Source organism: Aethalodelphis obliquidens, unplaced genomic scaffold, assembly GCF_003676395.1.
Source record: "Aethalodelphis obliquidens isolate GAN/ISIS:26980383/991018 unplaced genomic scaffold, ASM367639v1 scaffold76, whole genome shotgun sequence".
NCBI lineage: Eukaryota > Metazoa > Chordata > Mammalia > Artiodactyla > Delphinidae > Aethalodelphis > Aethalodelphis obliquidens.
The window spans coordinates 1,470,981-1,486,258 of record NW_020838020.1 but is presented as its reverse complement, the minus strand read 5'-3'; the positions used below and the strand labels follow the sequence as shown (position 1 = coordinate 1,486,258).

Here is a 15,278-nt window from a genome sequence, read left to right as displayed (position 1 = left end):
AGAGTCAGGGCAATGGCTCTTTCCCACAACTTTCATTCCTTTACAGTGTTGGGTGTGTTGGCAGGTGCTTCCTGTCTGGCACATGGGGTAACAAGCCCTAATGGTTGATCATTCAAATGTATTAAAGCCTAGAGTAGTACTCTAGTCCAGCACTTCCCAACCTTTTTGGCGCCAGTGACCAGTTTCGTGGAAGACATTCTTTCCACTGAACCGGAGGTGGGGTGGGGGTGGTGTTGGGGTGATTCAAGCACATTACATTTATTGTGCACTTTATTTCTATTATTATTACTTTATAATATATAATGGAATAATTATACAACTCACCATAATTCAGAATCAGTGGGAGCCCTGAGCTTGTTTTCCTGGAACTAGCTGGTCTCATCTGGGGGTGATGGAAGACAGTGACACCCAAAGTGTGTTGCTTACATCCAGTCTATTCTGTAAGATGCAGCTTAATTGTCACTTGCCACTCACTGATAGTGTTTTGATATGAGTCTGCAAGCAATTGATTTATTATGTTCTCTGTGCAGTCAAACCTCCCTTCTAATGATAATCTGTATTTGCAGCCACTCCCCAGCACTAGCATCACCGCCTCAGCTCTACCCCAGATCATCAGGCATTAGATTCTCATAAGGAGCACACCACCTAGATCACTCACATGCGCAGTTCACAGTAGGGTTCATGCTCCTATGAGAATCTAATGCTGCTACTGATCTGACAGGAGGTGGAGCTCAGGCGGTAATGCAAGTGATGGGGAGCAGCTGTAAATACAGATGAAGCTTTTCTCTCTTGCCCACCACTCACTTCCTGCTGTTCAGATGGTTTCTTAACAGGTCACTGGTATAGGTCCTTGGCCCGGAGGTTGGGGACCCCTACTCTAGTCCACTAGCCTAAAGTGGTTTTACCTCTTGGTAATTTAATCTGCTGCTTTTATATTCCAATCTTCCTTTCTATTAAACCTGATGCTTACAGGTTATAGGGGAGATGGGACCTCCATTCAATGGCATGTCTTTTGCTCAGTTTTGCATATCCTGACCTTTGCAATGTGACCCCCAATCATTGTCTATTCAATGCGGGTATCCATACATGGTACTCATGTTCTCTAATCCCTGAATAATGACAGCCTGATTTGCATTGCAAATCAGAAAAGCTTGGTTAGGCCAGACAATGATCACACAAATCAAGACATATTTAGAACCCTCACTTAGAGGGAGGGGGGCAATAGAATCAATGTGTCAATCCTTCACTGGTTGGGAACTCCAATGGATGGCAGTTACCTTGGGCATCATTTAGAACACACAGGACATGCTCTTACTGCTTTAGCCAAGTTACTGTCTTTCAAGTACAATCCAGCATCCTTGGCAATATGTGATCCCACCTGTGTACTGTGGTGGCCATTCTTTCTGTGCACCCAATCTGCTGTATGTTCTGAAGGGTTAGTTGCTAGGGCTCATATCCATCAGCTTCCTTATTGCCAAGGGCTGTTAGCACCTTATAAACTGGAATGTGAAAGACAATGAGGCTTTTTCAGGCAAACCCAAAAGTTCCTCCACACATTCTGACAACATAATGGCACACTCACGAGTCATCTATCCTTTGGCTTCTCATTGCCCTAGCCATAGGGTTAACCTCTTTAGAAAAGCCCAACGTCAGTGCAAAGGGTTAATGACAGGTCTCATGACTGATCACCAGCCAAGCTGCTCTCAGTGTAGCCCACTGGCTGCTGCAGTTCATTTTCTCCCTGAGAGCCTTCACTTGGTGGGGTGCTGTGTACACTGCTAAGAACTGTTACTCTGTGAGTCTATGTTGGGTTTCTGTCCTTTTCCAGAGATGGGACCAAAATTCTAGGGGATCTTTCCTTTCCTCTTCTGTTGTCTCTGCCACAGTGTCTGACTCATACTTTCTGGAGTCACAGGTACATCTAACATAAATGGTAACCCTGCCTGGGAGACACCCAGAGCTTTAATTTGCTTCACTCGTACTTTTGTCCTTTCAGAGATATTTGCTGCTTTGATCCCCAGTCCTGCACGTGCCCTTTCTTTATCAGGTGATGTGGTGGATGGAGTCACTGTTCTAGGTGGGGAATAAAGTCCTCTAAAACCTCCAGATCCCTACAAAGTCTTGCAGCTCCTCTGCATTCTTAAGGATTGGAAAGGCTTCTATCTTATCAAACACAGCTTCTGGGGTAACACACGTCATACCCAGCCAAATAACACCTCAAACCTTATGGCAGTACCTGGGTCTTTAATTTCCTATGAGTTCACCATCCATCTCCCTTGCAGATGTTCCAACAAGACCTGCAAAGTGTCCTGCAGCAGAGGTAAGATCTCACTTTGTTGACATTGGACCATCAATGTAAAGGGCCCATTTTACCGATGTGGGGAAGGAGAACAGGAGCAGGTCTCAGGTTACCTCCCACTTGGGGAGGCACTGGAAAGGTCCATTGTTGCCCCTCCCATATGAAAGCAAATTGGTCTTATAACTCAGTTGCCAAGGGTATACTGAAAAAAAATTTTTTTTTGTATGAATGCTCTTACAAATGCTTCAGAGTAAATCAATGACTGCAAATAACAAAAGACTTCAAAAAACGGACATGGTTAAAGATCCAATAAAGACAAACACAGAATATTTATTTTCTAGGCAGATTACATTAAAGGTAAAGAAAAACCTTTGTTTACAATTTCTTATTAAGAACAGACCAATTATATAAGAAAATGTTTGCCTTTTTAACAAGGAAAAAAACAAATTCTCATTTTGTACCAGTGGATTTTTGATATTAACTCTTTTTTTTCCCCTTTAACTTAAATAATTCTATTCCAACTTTAGTCAGCCTGACCACACATAAAATTTCTTTCTCAAGATTCCTCCTCCATAGAACTTCTGTGACTTCCACAAAACTGCAACTTCCTATATCTAATTAAAATTTGTCATATTTTTTCTTTTCTTATTCTAAAACAGTTATTTTATTTTAAAACAAAATTACTTTCTTTTTATTTTACCAAAAATAAAACATGTGCTTTATAACTTTTATTATTAAAAATCTATTTTCTTTACCCCAAATGCATCTCCATTCCTCATACCTATGTTCACGGTGAATTTGTGGTTCTTGATGTCTCCTTTCAAAAGTATTCAGTGAGACACAAAGTGATAGGTAAGAAGTGGATTTATTTAGAGAGAAACACACCCTACAGACAGAGTATGAGCCATCTCAGAAGGTGAGAGAGCCTCAAAATATGGTGTGGTTAGTTTTTATTGGCTGGATAATTTCATAGGCTAATGAGTGGGGAGATTATTCCAATTATTTCAGGGAAGGGGTGGGGATTTCCAGGAATTTGGCCACTGCCCACTTTTTGACCTTTTATGGTTGGTCACAGAACTGTCATGATGCTGGTGGGTATGTCACTTAGCTAATGCATTACAATTAGCATATAATGTGTATATGTAGTGGATGTCAAGGTGTAGTGGATGTCGAATCTTCTGCCATCTTGGCCCCAGTTGGTTCTAACCAGTCTTTGTCATGTCCTGTGGCTGCACCATTCTTTTAAAGCTTGTGCCCTGTCCCCTTCTCTCCTGTTTCACCTACTTTTATTACTGAAAACACACATTCTACTTTTCATATACAGTCATTTTCTTTCATCTTTATTATTTCTAGAAGTTTTGTAAAAACAAACAAACAAAAACTCTTAGCTCTCTTACAAATCAATTTAGACAAGGGAACTGCTACAGCAGTCTGTATTTTAAAAGGCTACGTTTCTCACCCCCCTTTTTTTCCCTTTAGTTTCTGTAGGCAATGTTTTTGTTAATTCCTGGAGTATTTAAATTTCAAAAATATGATAAGATTTACAAACTTCAAGGCACAGAGAAAAATGTAAGTTTTCTCATAAATGTTTCTCTTTAAATGCTACTTAAATTTATTCTTTGTATTAGTGGCCACTGGGCCTGGGGCATTTTGTCAGTTTTCTCATCAGTTACCATCACATCCTCCTCTCCATTCCCATCACTCTTCCAGAGATTTTACCTCTCATCTTCTAATCACAATTCGTCACAAACACCTGAATCATAGTCTTTGGCATCTTGTGCCCTCCTAGCTTTGCAAAATGGCATGCCAAGGTCTCTAACTTCTTATCCTGCTCTCCCACCTTGTCTGCCAGCCCTGAAGCAAGCAGAGTAGTGGAAAAACACACGTTCTAACCTCAGCTCTTCTTCCAACTTTCTAACTTGAATCTCAGCCTCTGCTTGAGCGTTGGTGTCCAGCTGAATTGCTCACCAATGGCTAGCTCACCATGGTGGCTATTTATTTTCCTTCTTGGCCACAGTGCACAGTGCAAGGTTCCTCAAACAAACACATTAAAGCAGCCAGCATTTTCAGGGCATCTCTGTACTCATGGGACAGGCCACAAGTGTCTGACATATGAGCCAAGCAGGATTTCCACCTCAGACACCTCTTTCCCAAAGCCTATTTCTTCATTCTCTGACAGGCTCACCAGCTGTTGGGTGGCTACCTCCTCAGGAGCCTCCCTCGGGGGCTTCCTGGGTATAATCTGAGGATTATAATCCTCTCCCAAGGCGGGCAGGGAGAAACCAAAGAAAAATGTAGACCATGCCAGATTGATAAGTGGCAGATTTAATGATCAAGGGAACTTGCTTATGAAGCTTGTCTCTGGAAGTCTTAAAATGAGTGGACATCCAAAACTACCCACTAAAACTTAAAAGTTAAACAGAGGCTTTAACTGGGTTCATTCACATACACAGTCCATCATATTACTGTCTTAGTGCTGTGTCCTTGGGTAGCTTCTCACTTCAGGAAGGCAAGAAGAGTGCACTTTCCAAGGACAGGGAAGGGCATGAGCAGATTTTGAATAGTGGGTACAGCTCACAGGTCAAATCAAAGTTACATCTTCTTGATAAGCTTCCCAAACAGAATTTTCACAAAACACAGATATAGATGTATTTTTGTATAGTGCTAACTTTATGTGGTATATATACACAGTTGACCCTTGAACAACACGGGTTTCAACTTGCACAAGTCCATATATACATGGAATTTCTTCAGTAAATACCTGCTATAGTACTGTGCAATCTAAAGTTGGCTGAATCTGCAGATGCAGAGCTATGGATATTGAGTGCCCACTTTAAGGTTATTTGCAGGTTTTTATTGTGTGTGTGTGTAGATATGTATATGTATATAAGTATATATGTGTGTATATATATATATATATATATATATAGAGAGAGAGAGAGAGAGAGAGAAAGTTAATGGGAATAACTTCATTGAGATAAGAAGTTAAGATATAAAGTAAAAAATGCAAAAAATTGAATTTGACAGGTTTAGGCATTCAAATAATTATTTACCTTAATTGAAGAAAGTCTTTTTCTTGTTTTGGTAGGCAACACAAAGCAAAACTACTGTATTTTCTTGAAAATGAAAATGAATTATGTAATGTAGAACTGTGACTAAAATGTTTCTTAAAATCTTGCCTGCCAATTTTGTAAATGTAGTGATTGTTTCATTGGAGGTACATTACAAAATCTTGAAAACTATTTCTCCTGCTGTATTACACCCCCCTAATCAAACTCCCCTTCCCACCCCAGAAATTAAAGACCTCTGTAAAACTGGTGAACTCTAGAATGTTGGAGAGGGTTAGGGCATAGAGATGCTTTGCTATAATCTAATTATTTCACAAATCAGAGAGTTGAGGTCAAGAAGAATTAAATTATTTACTTAAAATTGCCTGTTTAGTATGTGATTCTGTCCAAACCCCTCATATCTTTAGAGATCTGTCCACATTTCAAATTCTCCATGAAGCCTTCTTATTGAGTAAAAAAATCTTCTCTTCTAAGTATCTCACATTACCTGTTTTGAAACTTGCAAAATCTACTTTTCATCACAACGATTTGAATTTTTTACCTTGTGTCATATTCTGTCAGTTCTTAAATATACAAATTAAGTTATATATACATATATATATATATATATATGTATATATATTATTTCTTCTCTATGCCTTCCCTACTTGTATGAATTGATCTGCATTGGACAGGTAGCCACTTTCACTTGTTTTGTAATATCACTTTCCTCAATTTTTATGGATTCACAAATAATATATTGTTACATTTAAATTTTTGAATAATAGAAATATGCATATTATATATTATTAATAATTATCTTACTAGATGTAGCATTTTGTAACTTTTTTTCTAAATACTATATGTTTGCATCTAATCCATGCTTATCTTTATAGCAGCACTTCCTTTCTTTTTCTCTATTTGATAGAATCCCTTTATATGTTTTACCATGATCCATATGCCATTCCCTATTGATGACATTCAGATTATATCTCTCTTTGTAGCATTACAAACATTGCTCCTCTGAATAATATTATAACTGTTTCAATATTACATATAGAAGAATTCCCCAAGGATATACACCTTGCAATGGAAATATAAAGTCATTAGTGCAGGCACCTATCTACTCATATCTATAACTGCAACATATTTTCCAGAAAGATTTTGACAATTTACAATTCCCCTCAGATGATTACAGAATTCTTTGCACAACTTTTCAATGCACAATATTGTGAGATGCAAAGTTTGCTCAACTTTTGTACTAAAAATATTGCCCTAAATTGACAGAATTTCTCTAATAAATAATGAGGTTTAGCATAATTCCTAGGTGATTTTTATATAAACTAATACATTTTTTTACATTATTTAGGGTTATTCTCAATGGTGAAAAACTGAAAGCATTTCCTCTAAGATCAGGAAAAGACAAGGGTTTCCACTCTCGCCACTATTATTCAACATAGTTTTGGAAGCCCTAGCCACAGCAATCAGGGAAGAAAAAGAAATAAAAGGGATACAAATTGGAAAAGAAGAAATAAAGCTGTCACTGTTTGCAGATGACATGATACTATACATAGAAAATCCTAAAGATGCCACCAGAAAACTACTAGAGCTAATCAATGAATTTAGCAAAGCTGCAGGATACAAAATTAATACACAGAAATCTCTTGCATTCCTATACACTAGCAATGAAAGATCAGAAAGAGAAATTAAGGAAACAATCTCACTCACCACTGCAATAAAATAAAGAATAAAATACCTAGGAATAAACCTACCTAAGGAGGCAAAAGACCTGTATGCAGAAAACTATAAGATACTGATGAAAGAAATCAAAGATGTAGAGGTATACCATGTTCTTGGATTGGAAAAATCAATATTATGAAAATGACTATACTACCCAAAGCGATCTACAGATTCAACGCAATCCCTATCAAACTACCAATGGCATTTTTCTCAGAACTAGAACAAAAAATTTTACTATTTGTATGGCAACACAAGAGACCCTGAATAGCCAAAGCAATCTTGAGAAAGAAAAATGGAGGTGGATGAATCAGGCTCCCTGATTTCAGACAATGCTACAAAGTTACAGTAATCTACAAAGTATGGTACTGGCACAAAAACAGAAATATAGATCAATGGAACAGGATAGAAAGTCCAGAGATAAACCCATACAACTATGGTCACCTAATATATGACAAAGGAGGCAAAAGTGTACAATGGAGAAAAGACAGCTTCTTCAAGTGGTGCTGGGAAAACTGGACAGCTACATGTAAGTGAATGAAATTAGAACACTCCTTAATACCATACACAAAAATAAAATCAAAATGGATTAAAAACCTAAATGTAAGGCCAGACACTTATAAAATTTGAGAGGAAGACATAGGCAAAACACTCTATGATGTAAATTACAGCAAGATATTTTTTGACCCACCTCCTAGAGTAATGAAAATAAAAACAAAAATAAACAAATGGGACCTAATTAAACATAAAAGCTTTTGCACAGCAAAAGAAACCATAAACAAGATGAAAAGACAACCCTAAGAATAGAAGAAAATATTTGCAAATGAAGCAACTGACACAGGATTAATCTCCAAAATATACAAGCAGCTCATGCAGCTCATATCAGAAAAGCAAACAACCCAATCCAAACATGGGCAGAAGACCTATAAACAGACATTTCTCCAAAGAAGACATACAGATGGCCAACACACACATGAAAAGCTGTTCAACATAACTAATTATTAGAGAAATGAAAATCAAAATTACAAAAAGATATCACCTCACACCAGTCAGAATGGCCATCATTTAAAAAATCTACAAATGATAAATGCTAGAGAGAGTATGGTGAAAAGGGAACCCTCATGCACTGTTGGTGGGAATGTAAATTGATACAGCCACTATGGAAAACAGTATGGAGGTTCCTTAAAAAACTAAAAATAGGGGCTTCCCTGGTGGCGCAGTGGTTGAGAGTCCGCCTGCCGATGCAGGGGACACGGGTTCGTGCCCCGGTCCAGGAGGATCCCGCATGCCACGGAGCGGCTGGGCCCATGAGCCATAGCCGCTGGGCCTGCGCATCCGGAGCCTGTGCTCCGCAATGGGAGAGGCCACAGCAGTGAGAGGCCCGCGTACCAGAAAAAAAAAAAAAAAAAAAAAAACTAAAAATAGAGCTACCATATGACCCAGCAATCCCACTACTGGGCATATACCAAGAGAAAACCATAATTCAAAATGATACATGCACCCCAATGTTCACAGCAGCACTATTTACAATAGCCAGGACATGAAAGCCACTTAAATGTCCATCAACAGAGGAATAGATAAGGAAGATGTGGTACATATATACAAGGGAATATTACTCAGCCATAAAAATGAAAGAAATTGGGTCATTTATATACACATGGATGGACCTAGAGAGTGTCATACAGAGTGAAGTAAGTCAGAAAGAAAAACAAATATATATTAATGCATATATGTGGAATCTAGAAAAATTTTATATTTGACCTTATTTGCAAAGCAGAAATAGAGACACAGATATAATGAACAAATGTATGGATACAAAGGGGGAAAGGGGTGAGGTGGGAGGAATTGGGAGATTGAGATTGACACATATACAGTATTGATACTATGTATAAAATATACAACTGATGGGAACATAGAGTATTACACAGGGAACTCTACTTAATGCTCTGTGGTGCCCTAAATGGGAGGGAAACCCAGAAGTGAGGGGTTATATGTATATGTATGGCTGATTCATTTTGCTGTGCAGTAGAAGCTACACAACATTGTAAAACAACTGTACTCCAATAAAATTAATTAAAAAATAATTGCTTCTCTGAATAAGTGTATAGCTATTTTAATGTTACATATAGAAGAATTTTCTAAGGATATACATCTTGTCATGGAAATACAAAGTTATTAGTGCAGGCACCTACATACTCATATCTATAACTACAACATATTTCCCAGAAAGGTTTTGTCAATTTACAATTTCCCCCAAAAGATTATAGAATTCTTTGCACAATTTTTTCAGTGTACAATATTGTGAGATGCAAAGTTTGCTCACCTTTTGTACTAAAACTACTGCCCTAGGGCTTCCTTGGTGGCGCGGTGGTTGGGAGTCCGCCTGCCGATGCGGGGGGCATGGTTTCGTGCCCCGGTCTGGGAGGATACCGCGTGCTGCGGAGTGGCTGGGCCCATGGGCCGTGGCCGCTGGGCCTACGCATCCAGAGCTTGTGCTCCGCGGCGGGAGGGGCCGCAGCGGTGAGAGGCCCGCGTACCGCAAAAAAAAAAAAAAAAAAAAAAAAAAATTAAAAAAATAAAACAAAAACTATTGCCCTAAATTGATGGAATTTCTCTAATAAATAATGAGATTTAGCATAATTCCTAGGTGATTTTTATATAAAATACACTTTTTTTACATTATTTAGGGTTCAAATATATCAGTTTGTAGTTTTAATTTTTAATTTAATTTAATTAATTTGCTTGGTACTGGAGTATACAGATATTCTTTATCTTACAGCAGTCAAGTTTATTAAATAAAACGTTTTTCACTTTTGGAAGTTTTTTCCTTCCTGTTGAAGAAATCTTTTCCCTTTCAAATTTTATGAAGACATTCTTTCATATTGCCTTTTAAATAGTTTCTTTTACATATTATTTTTAATCTGTCTGAAATTTACTTTTCTTTTTATTGTGAGTTAGGGCAACTATTCTTTCCAAATGAATGACCAATTATTTCAGTATTCTTTTTTGAGTTGTCCATCCTTTCCTCCCTGGTATATAATGCAACTTCTCTCATACATCAACTATTTATTTATGTGTAACTCTGTTTCTAAATTCTATTTTGTGTCCCACTGATTTATTTTTCTATAGTTGCTGAACACTTTAAATCGTGATAACTACATAGTTCTGGATTTTTATTAATTTATCTTGCTCAGTATGCACTAGGATTTCAATATCTGGTAATTTGTCATTTTACTCACTTCCAAAAAATTATTATCCAGTATACATTTAATATATTTTCCCATTTTCATTATTTTTTATGTATGTTTAATTAGAAGTATGTCAGAACTATTTATTATTGTTAACTCTATTCAATATATCTATCAACATGTTGTTCATGTACTTTTATATCTTTGTTGCATTCTGTTTCTTGACTAATATTTTCCATTTTACTAATTTCACCTTCAGCTGGGTCTGTTCTATTATGTTACCAACACATCCATTGGATATATTATTTTAGTTATTATATTTTTTTCCTAAAGTTTCTATTTAATTATATTTCCTGTTTGTTTTACATTTAGATCGTTTTTTCTTATCCAGTTTTAAAACTCCTTCAATTTAAAATATCTATCCATTGTCATTTTATACTTTATATTGGATAATTCCAGCATTAATAGTACTTTGTGTCACAATCCATAAGAGGAAGACATTTTTGGAGAGAATATTGAGAGTTTTGCTTTTTACTAAAACAAATTTTATTTTTATTGGAACTAGGGTCTTCTACTTAACAGAGTTCAATGAGATTTAAATTTTATGCTTGGAATTTCCAAGATCATGTAGGGTTTATTATTTCAGTCATAGGACTCATTTGAGTGAAGATTTATGTCAACAATTTTCTGAATAATTCATTTTATTAATATTTTTCCACTTAATACCAGGCCAAGCAATTACATTTCCTTATTTTTTTTTTCATTTACAGGTGAAATGCTTTTTGTAAGCCTACATTTTACTGAGGCTATAATCTCTGCAGTCCCAACTTAATGCAGAGAACTCAGCATCACTTTTACTACTTTCTAAACATTCAAGTCTTAAAAAGCAGCTTCACTGCATAAAGCTATTCTACCCCAAGGCACAGGAAGAATCTGGCCTCAGGACCCATGTTTACTTTCCATTCTGTTCTCAGCTTTACTAAATTATTTTGGGGTTTTGCTTATTCCCTTATTTTCTTATGATCTCATTAGTATACTTTAATGTATGTTTGTTATATTTCTAAGATCTATGTGTTTTGTGCTGAGATAGTATATCAGTCAGGGTGGCCTACATTATACTTAGAAAACAGAATATCCTAGTGTGATCTTAACATAACTAGGCTTTATTTTTCCACGTGAAACATCTTGGTGTGCTAATTCATAAGGACAGAGTGCCCAAGGTTCTTGCGCAGCAATTAAATGCTGGTTTTCACGCTACTTCTACCAATAAATCATAGTTAGAATCACATGGCCCTGTCATTTGTGCAATTGTGTAATTGCAAGCCTCCCATATACCTAAAGAGAAGTTAAACCAGATATAGAAGAGCATTAAAAGACTTTACCATAAATCACATGTTTGGTTCTCTTTTCTTTCTATGTATAAAACATACTAAATATCTTCGCCAAGGAGGCAGTTTATAACATCTTCCATTCATGAGACAGCTCAAAATTTAGTACATCTGGGTTATGAGACTTAGTCTATACTAGAACAGTTGCATCCACATCAGCTTCACTTGTGACTTTTCTTGATCCAGGAACTTACATACTAACAGGACAAATTATCTTCTCACCACAAATGCAACATAGAGAGGTGGATTGTGTTCTGCAGAACTACTAGATCTCCAATCTGGAAAAAAGAAACAAATGGAAATTTGCATTGGTCCCTGGTCTATATTAATCCTTAAATCCCTCTGAACCAACACTGTCATGGTTTCCACCTCATGACTGGACAACATTCCTTAATTAGACTGTTCCTGCTCCCTGAAAATGGCCCTGAATGCCATTCTTCCTGGGCCCCTCTGAGAGATTCTCCTCTGCCTTTAGCCACTTTGGCTTCTGTGAAATAAGTATTGGGCAATGTCAATCTTTTGAGAGCAAAGCATGTCTCAGACAACGTTCTGCCTTTAAGTAGTTAGAAGTCCAAGAATTATTTTGTGCCTTAGAGTATTTATTAAGTTTTTAGGAATTTTACATATTTGATCTCAGTTATCTATATATGAAAATAGCTAAAAGAAGAAAGTTCTTTGAGATAATTCTCAAATTTGCTATATTGCTTTACTTCTTGCTGCCTCTACAATAGACCCAAATATAGGCACCCTGAGCTTAAATGTCTTTGATTTGGGGATTTTACCACTAGCCTCAATCCTCTGAGTCAACTTATGCAGTTAAAAGTACTAGATCCTACACAATAGTAAGGTCATGCTTGTACTGAGGCATCTTAATCCATTCAGGTTTTAAGCATGGGTAATAAAATACTAATATTTTTTTCATATTGCTAAATTTTAATAAATATTTATAGCTCAAATCTTCTTTTGTTTCTTCTTGCTTTCTGGAATAATGAGAGGGTAAGGTAAAAAATAATTTCTTCTTATGAACCTACAGGACTTCAATTATCTTGTCTCTCTATTCTTAATTCTTGTTCTTAATTCTGATAAGCTGGGGTTTCTATTGTTTTTTTTGTTTTGTTTTGTTTTTCCTGAGATCTTTTTTTTCTGGCAGTACCTTATCAAATACAACAAACAACAACAAATGTGTTCTATTAATAGTGTTTTCAGACTTCTTGTCCCAGAGTTAAAATTTCATGAGATATGTGATATTTTAGTATATTGCTAGGGATAGTTTTACTTTTTTCTGCTACTGTATAACATTTATCATTATTTTCCAGATTCCAATATTCATATCTTCTGTGCAAACTGATGAACCATGCCCATGGACAACCTGCTTCAGGTACAAATATCTATTTCAATCAGGAGAGAGTTATTCTATGATGATAATCAGCCTCAAAATCTCAGTGGCATATAGCAGCAAAGTTTTATTTCTTGGCCAATACTTATTAATGGTGCAGGGGTTGGGTACTACTGTAAAAGTCCATCTTCTTCTTTTCATCATGGCCAGTGATATCCCACATGGTATGACACTTAACTAGCTTGGATCCCAGAACAAATTTAAAATGTAGAAAAGAAATTCTTGTTGCTTCAAGGCATGGAGGTTTGGGAAATGTTTGTTAACACATCATCAATTAGACTACTCTTACTTATTTTATACAGAGTAAAATTTGAAGTATCTAATTTTTCCTATAGCTGGAAAGGGAAAACATTTTGGTGTCCTTTCACATCGCTTTTCTGCCTCTCTTAATATTGGCAATATCAGTTTAGTTTTCTATAAATGTTAAGACTTTGATACTATTATATTTTAAATCACCCCAGTTCCAATTAAAATAAATATTATCTATAATTGTTATTTCTCATAGGCAATAAGCTATATAATCACTTCCATCTTCAAGCACAGATAGAAACACATTCATAGGCAGAATTCCTAACCATACATTCTACACTGACAGCGCTAGTTATAGTATCTCTATAAATTTCTATAAATTTGCACTGGTACAGGGCTGCCTGCAGTGTGGGTGAAGAAGATGGGTGAGATGGACTTCAGGGTCCAGATGCTATTGGCATAGTCAGCCGAGAGGATTGTTTTGTCAGACATCTACAATGAACAGCTTGCTGATGCTCTAAGCTCTAATCCAAATCTGATAGAGCTGCTTTTGTATTGCAATGCCCTGAGAAGCTGGGGGGTGAAGCTGCTCTGTCAAAGACTCAGACATCGCAAATACAAACTGCAGAATTGAGGTTGAAGAGGTGCTGAGTTTCTAGCCCTGCATATCAGGACCTCACAGCAGCTCTGATATCCAATAAGAATTTAATAAGGATGGACCTAAGGAGCAATGACTTGGGGTTGTCAGGCATGGAACTGCTCTGTGAGGGGCTCCAGCATCCCAAATGCAGGATGCAGATGATTCAGTTGAGGAAGTGTCCTCTGGAAGTTGTGGCTTGACAGGACACTGCCTCCTTGCTCAGCACCAAGTGCACTGGAGGATTTGGATCTGAGGCTTTTCTGTTAAGCTTGAGGCACCCAGTCATTGGCTGAGGATCTTGCAGTTGAAGATTTGCCAAGTCACTGCTGCTGCCTGTGAAGACCTGACTCCCACCCTCAGTGTGAATCAGAGCCTGGCAGAGTTGGATCTAAACTTGAATGAGCTGGGGAACCTAAGTGCTGCTGCTGTATGAGGGTTTCAGGCATCCAAGTAAACTCCAGACCCTCTGGTTAGGCATTTGATGGCTCAGTTCTACAGCCTTTGAGTGTCTCTCTGCTGTGCCCTAGGCCAACCACCAACTCTGGGAGTTGGATCTGAGTTTGAATGACCTGGGAAACTGGGGCATATGTTTGCTGTGTGAGGGCCTGTGACACCCCACCTGTGGACTCCAGAAACTATGGCTGGATAGCTGTGGGCTCATAAGCAGAGATTTGACGTTTCTCTTCTAGCCTGGGGGTTACCCAGACAATGAGTTTATCTGACTAACAACGTGCTGGGAAACACAGGTATCAGGCTGCTATGATAGATCCTGAGTCATCCCAGCTGCAAACTTCAAGTCCTCTGGTTATTTGGAACAAGCCACGGAAGACTGGCAGCACTTCACCTAACAAAACCTTACTTAGACGTTGGCTGCCGAATGGTTCTATCTACTGCTTCTTCTCTTGCAGTAAGGAGGGAGGAAGATCATCCCAGGACCTGCCAATCAACATAATGATAAGGCCTTTTATTTCCTCAAGAGACAAATTTATATGCAGAATAAATCCTTTCTGCTTGGGGTTTATGTAATCATCATGTGACTGAGCTTGGAGTTTTAGTCTGAAGAATGTTGGTGCCATGGAGAGAATTTAGAGAATTGTCCCAGATGACTCTAGAGCAGAAGCTCACAACTGAGAGTGATTTTGCTCCACCAGGGGACACTTGGCAATGACAGAAGACATTGGGGTGGGGGAACCTACTGGCATCTAGTGGGTAGAGGCCAGGAATCCTGCAAATATCTTAAAATGCACAAGGCAACTCCTACAACAAAGTATTTGGCATACATGTCAATTGTGTCGAAGTTGAAAAACCCTATTCTCAAAGATTAATGGTGCAAT

The 15,278-nt window shown here is 37.6% G+C and overlaps 1 pseudogene; it reads left to right on the top strand.

The window, feature by feature from the left end:
• The first annotated feature begins 13,013 nt into the window (after positions 1–13,013).
• Positions 13,014–14,896, top strand: LOC113612405 (NACHT, LRR and PYD domains-containing protein 12 pseudogene; annotated as a pseudogene).
• Positions 14,897–15,278: the final 382 nt, after the last annotated feature.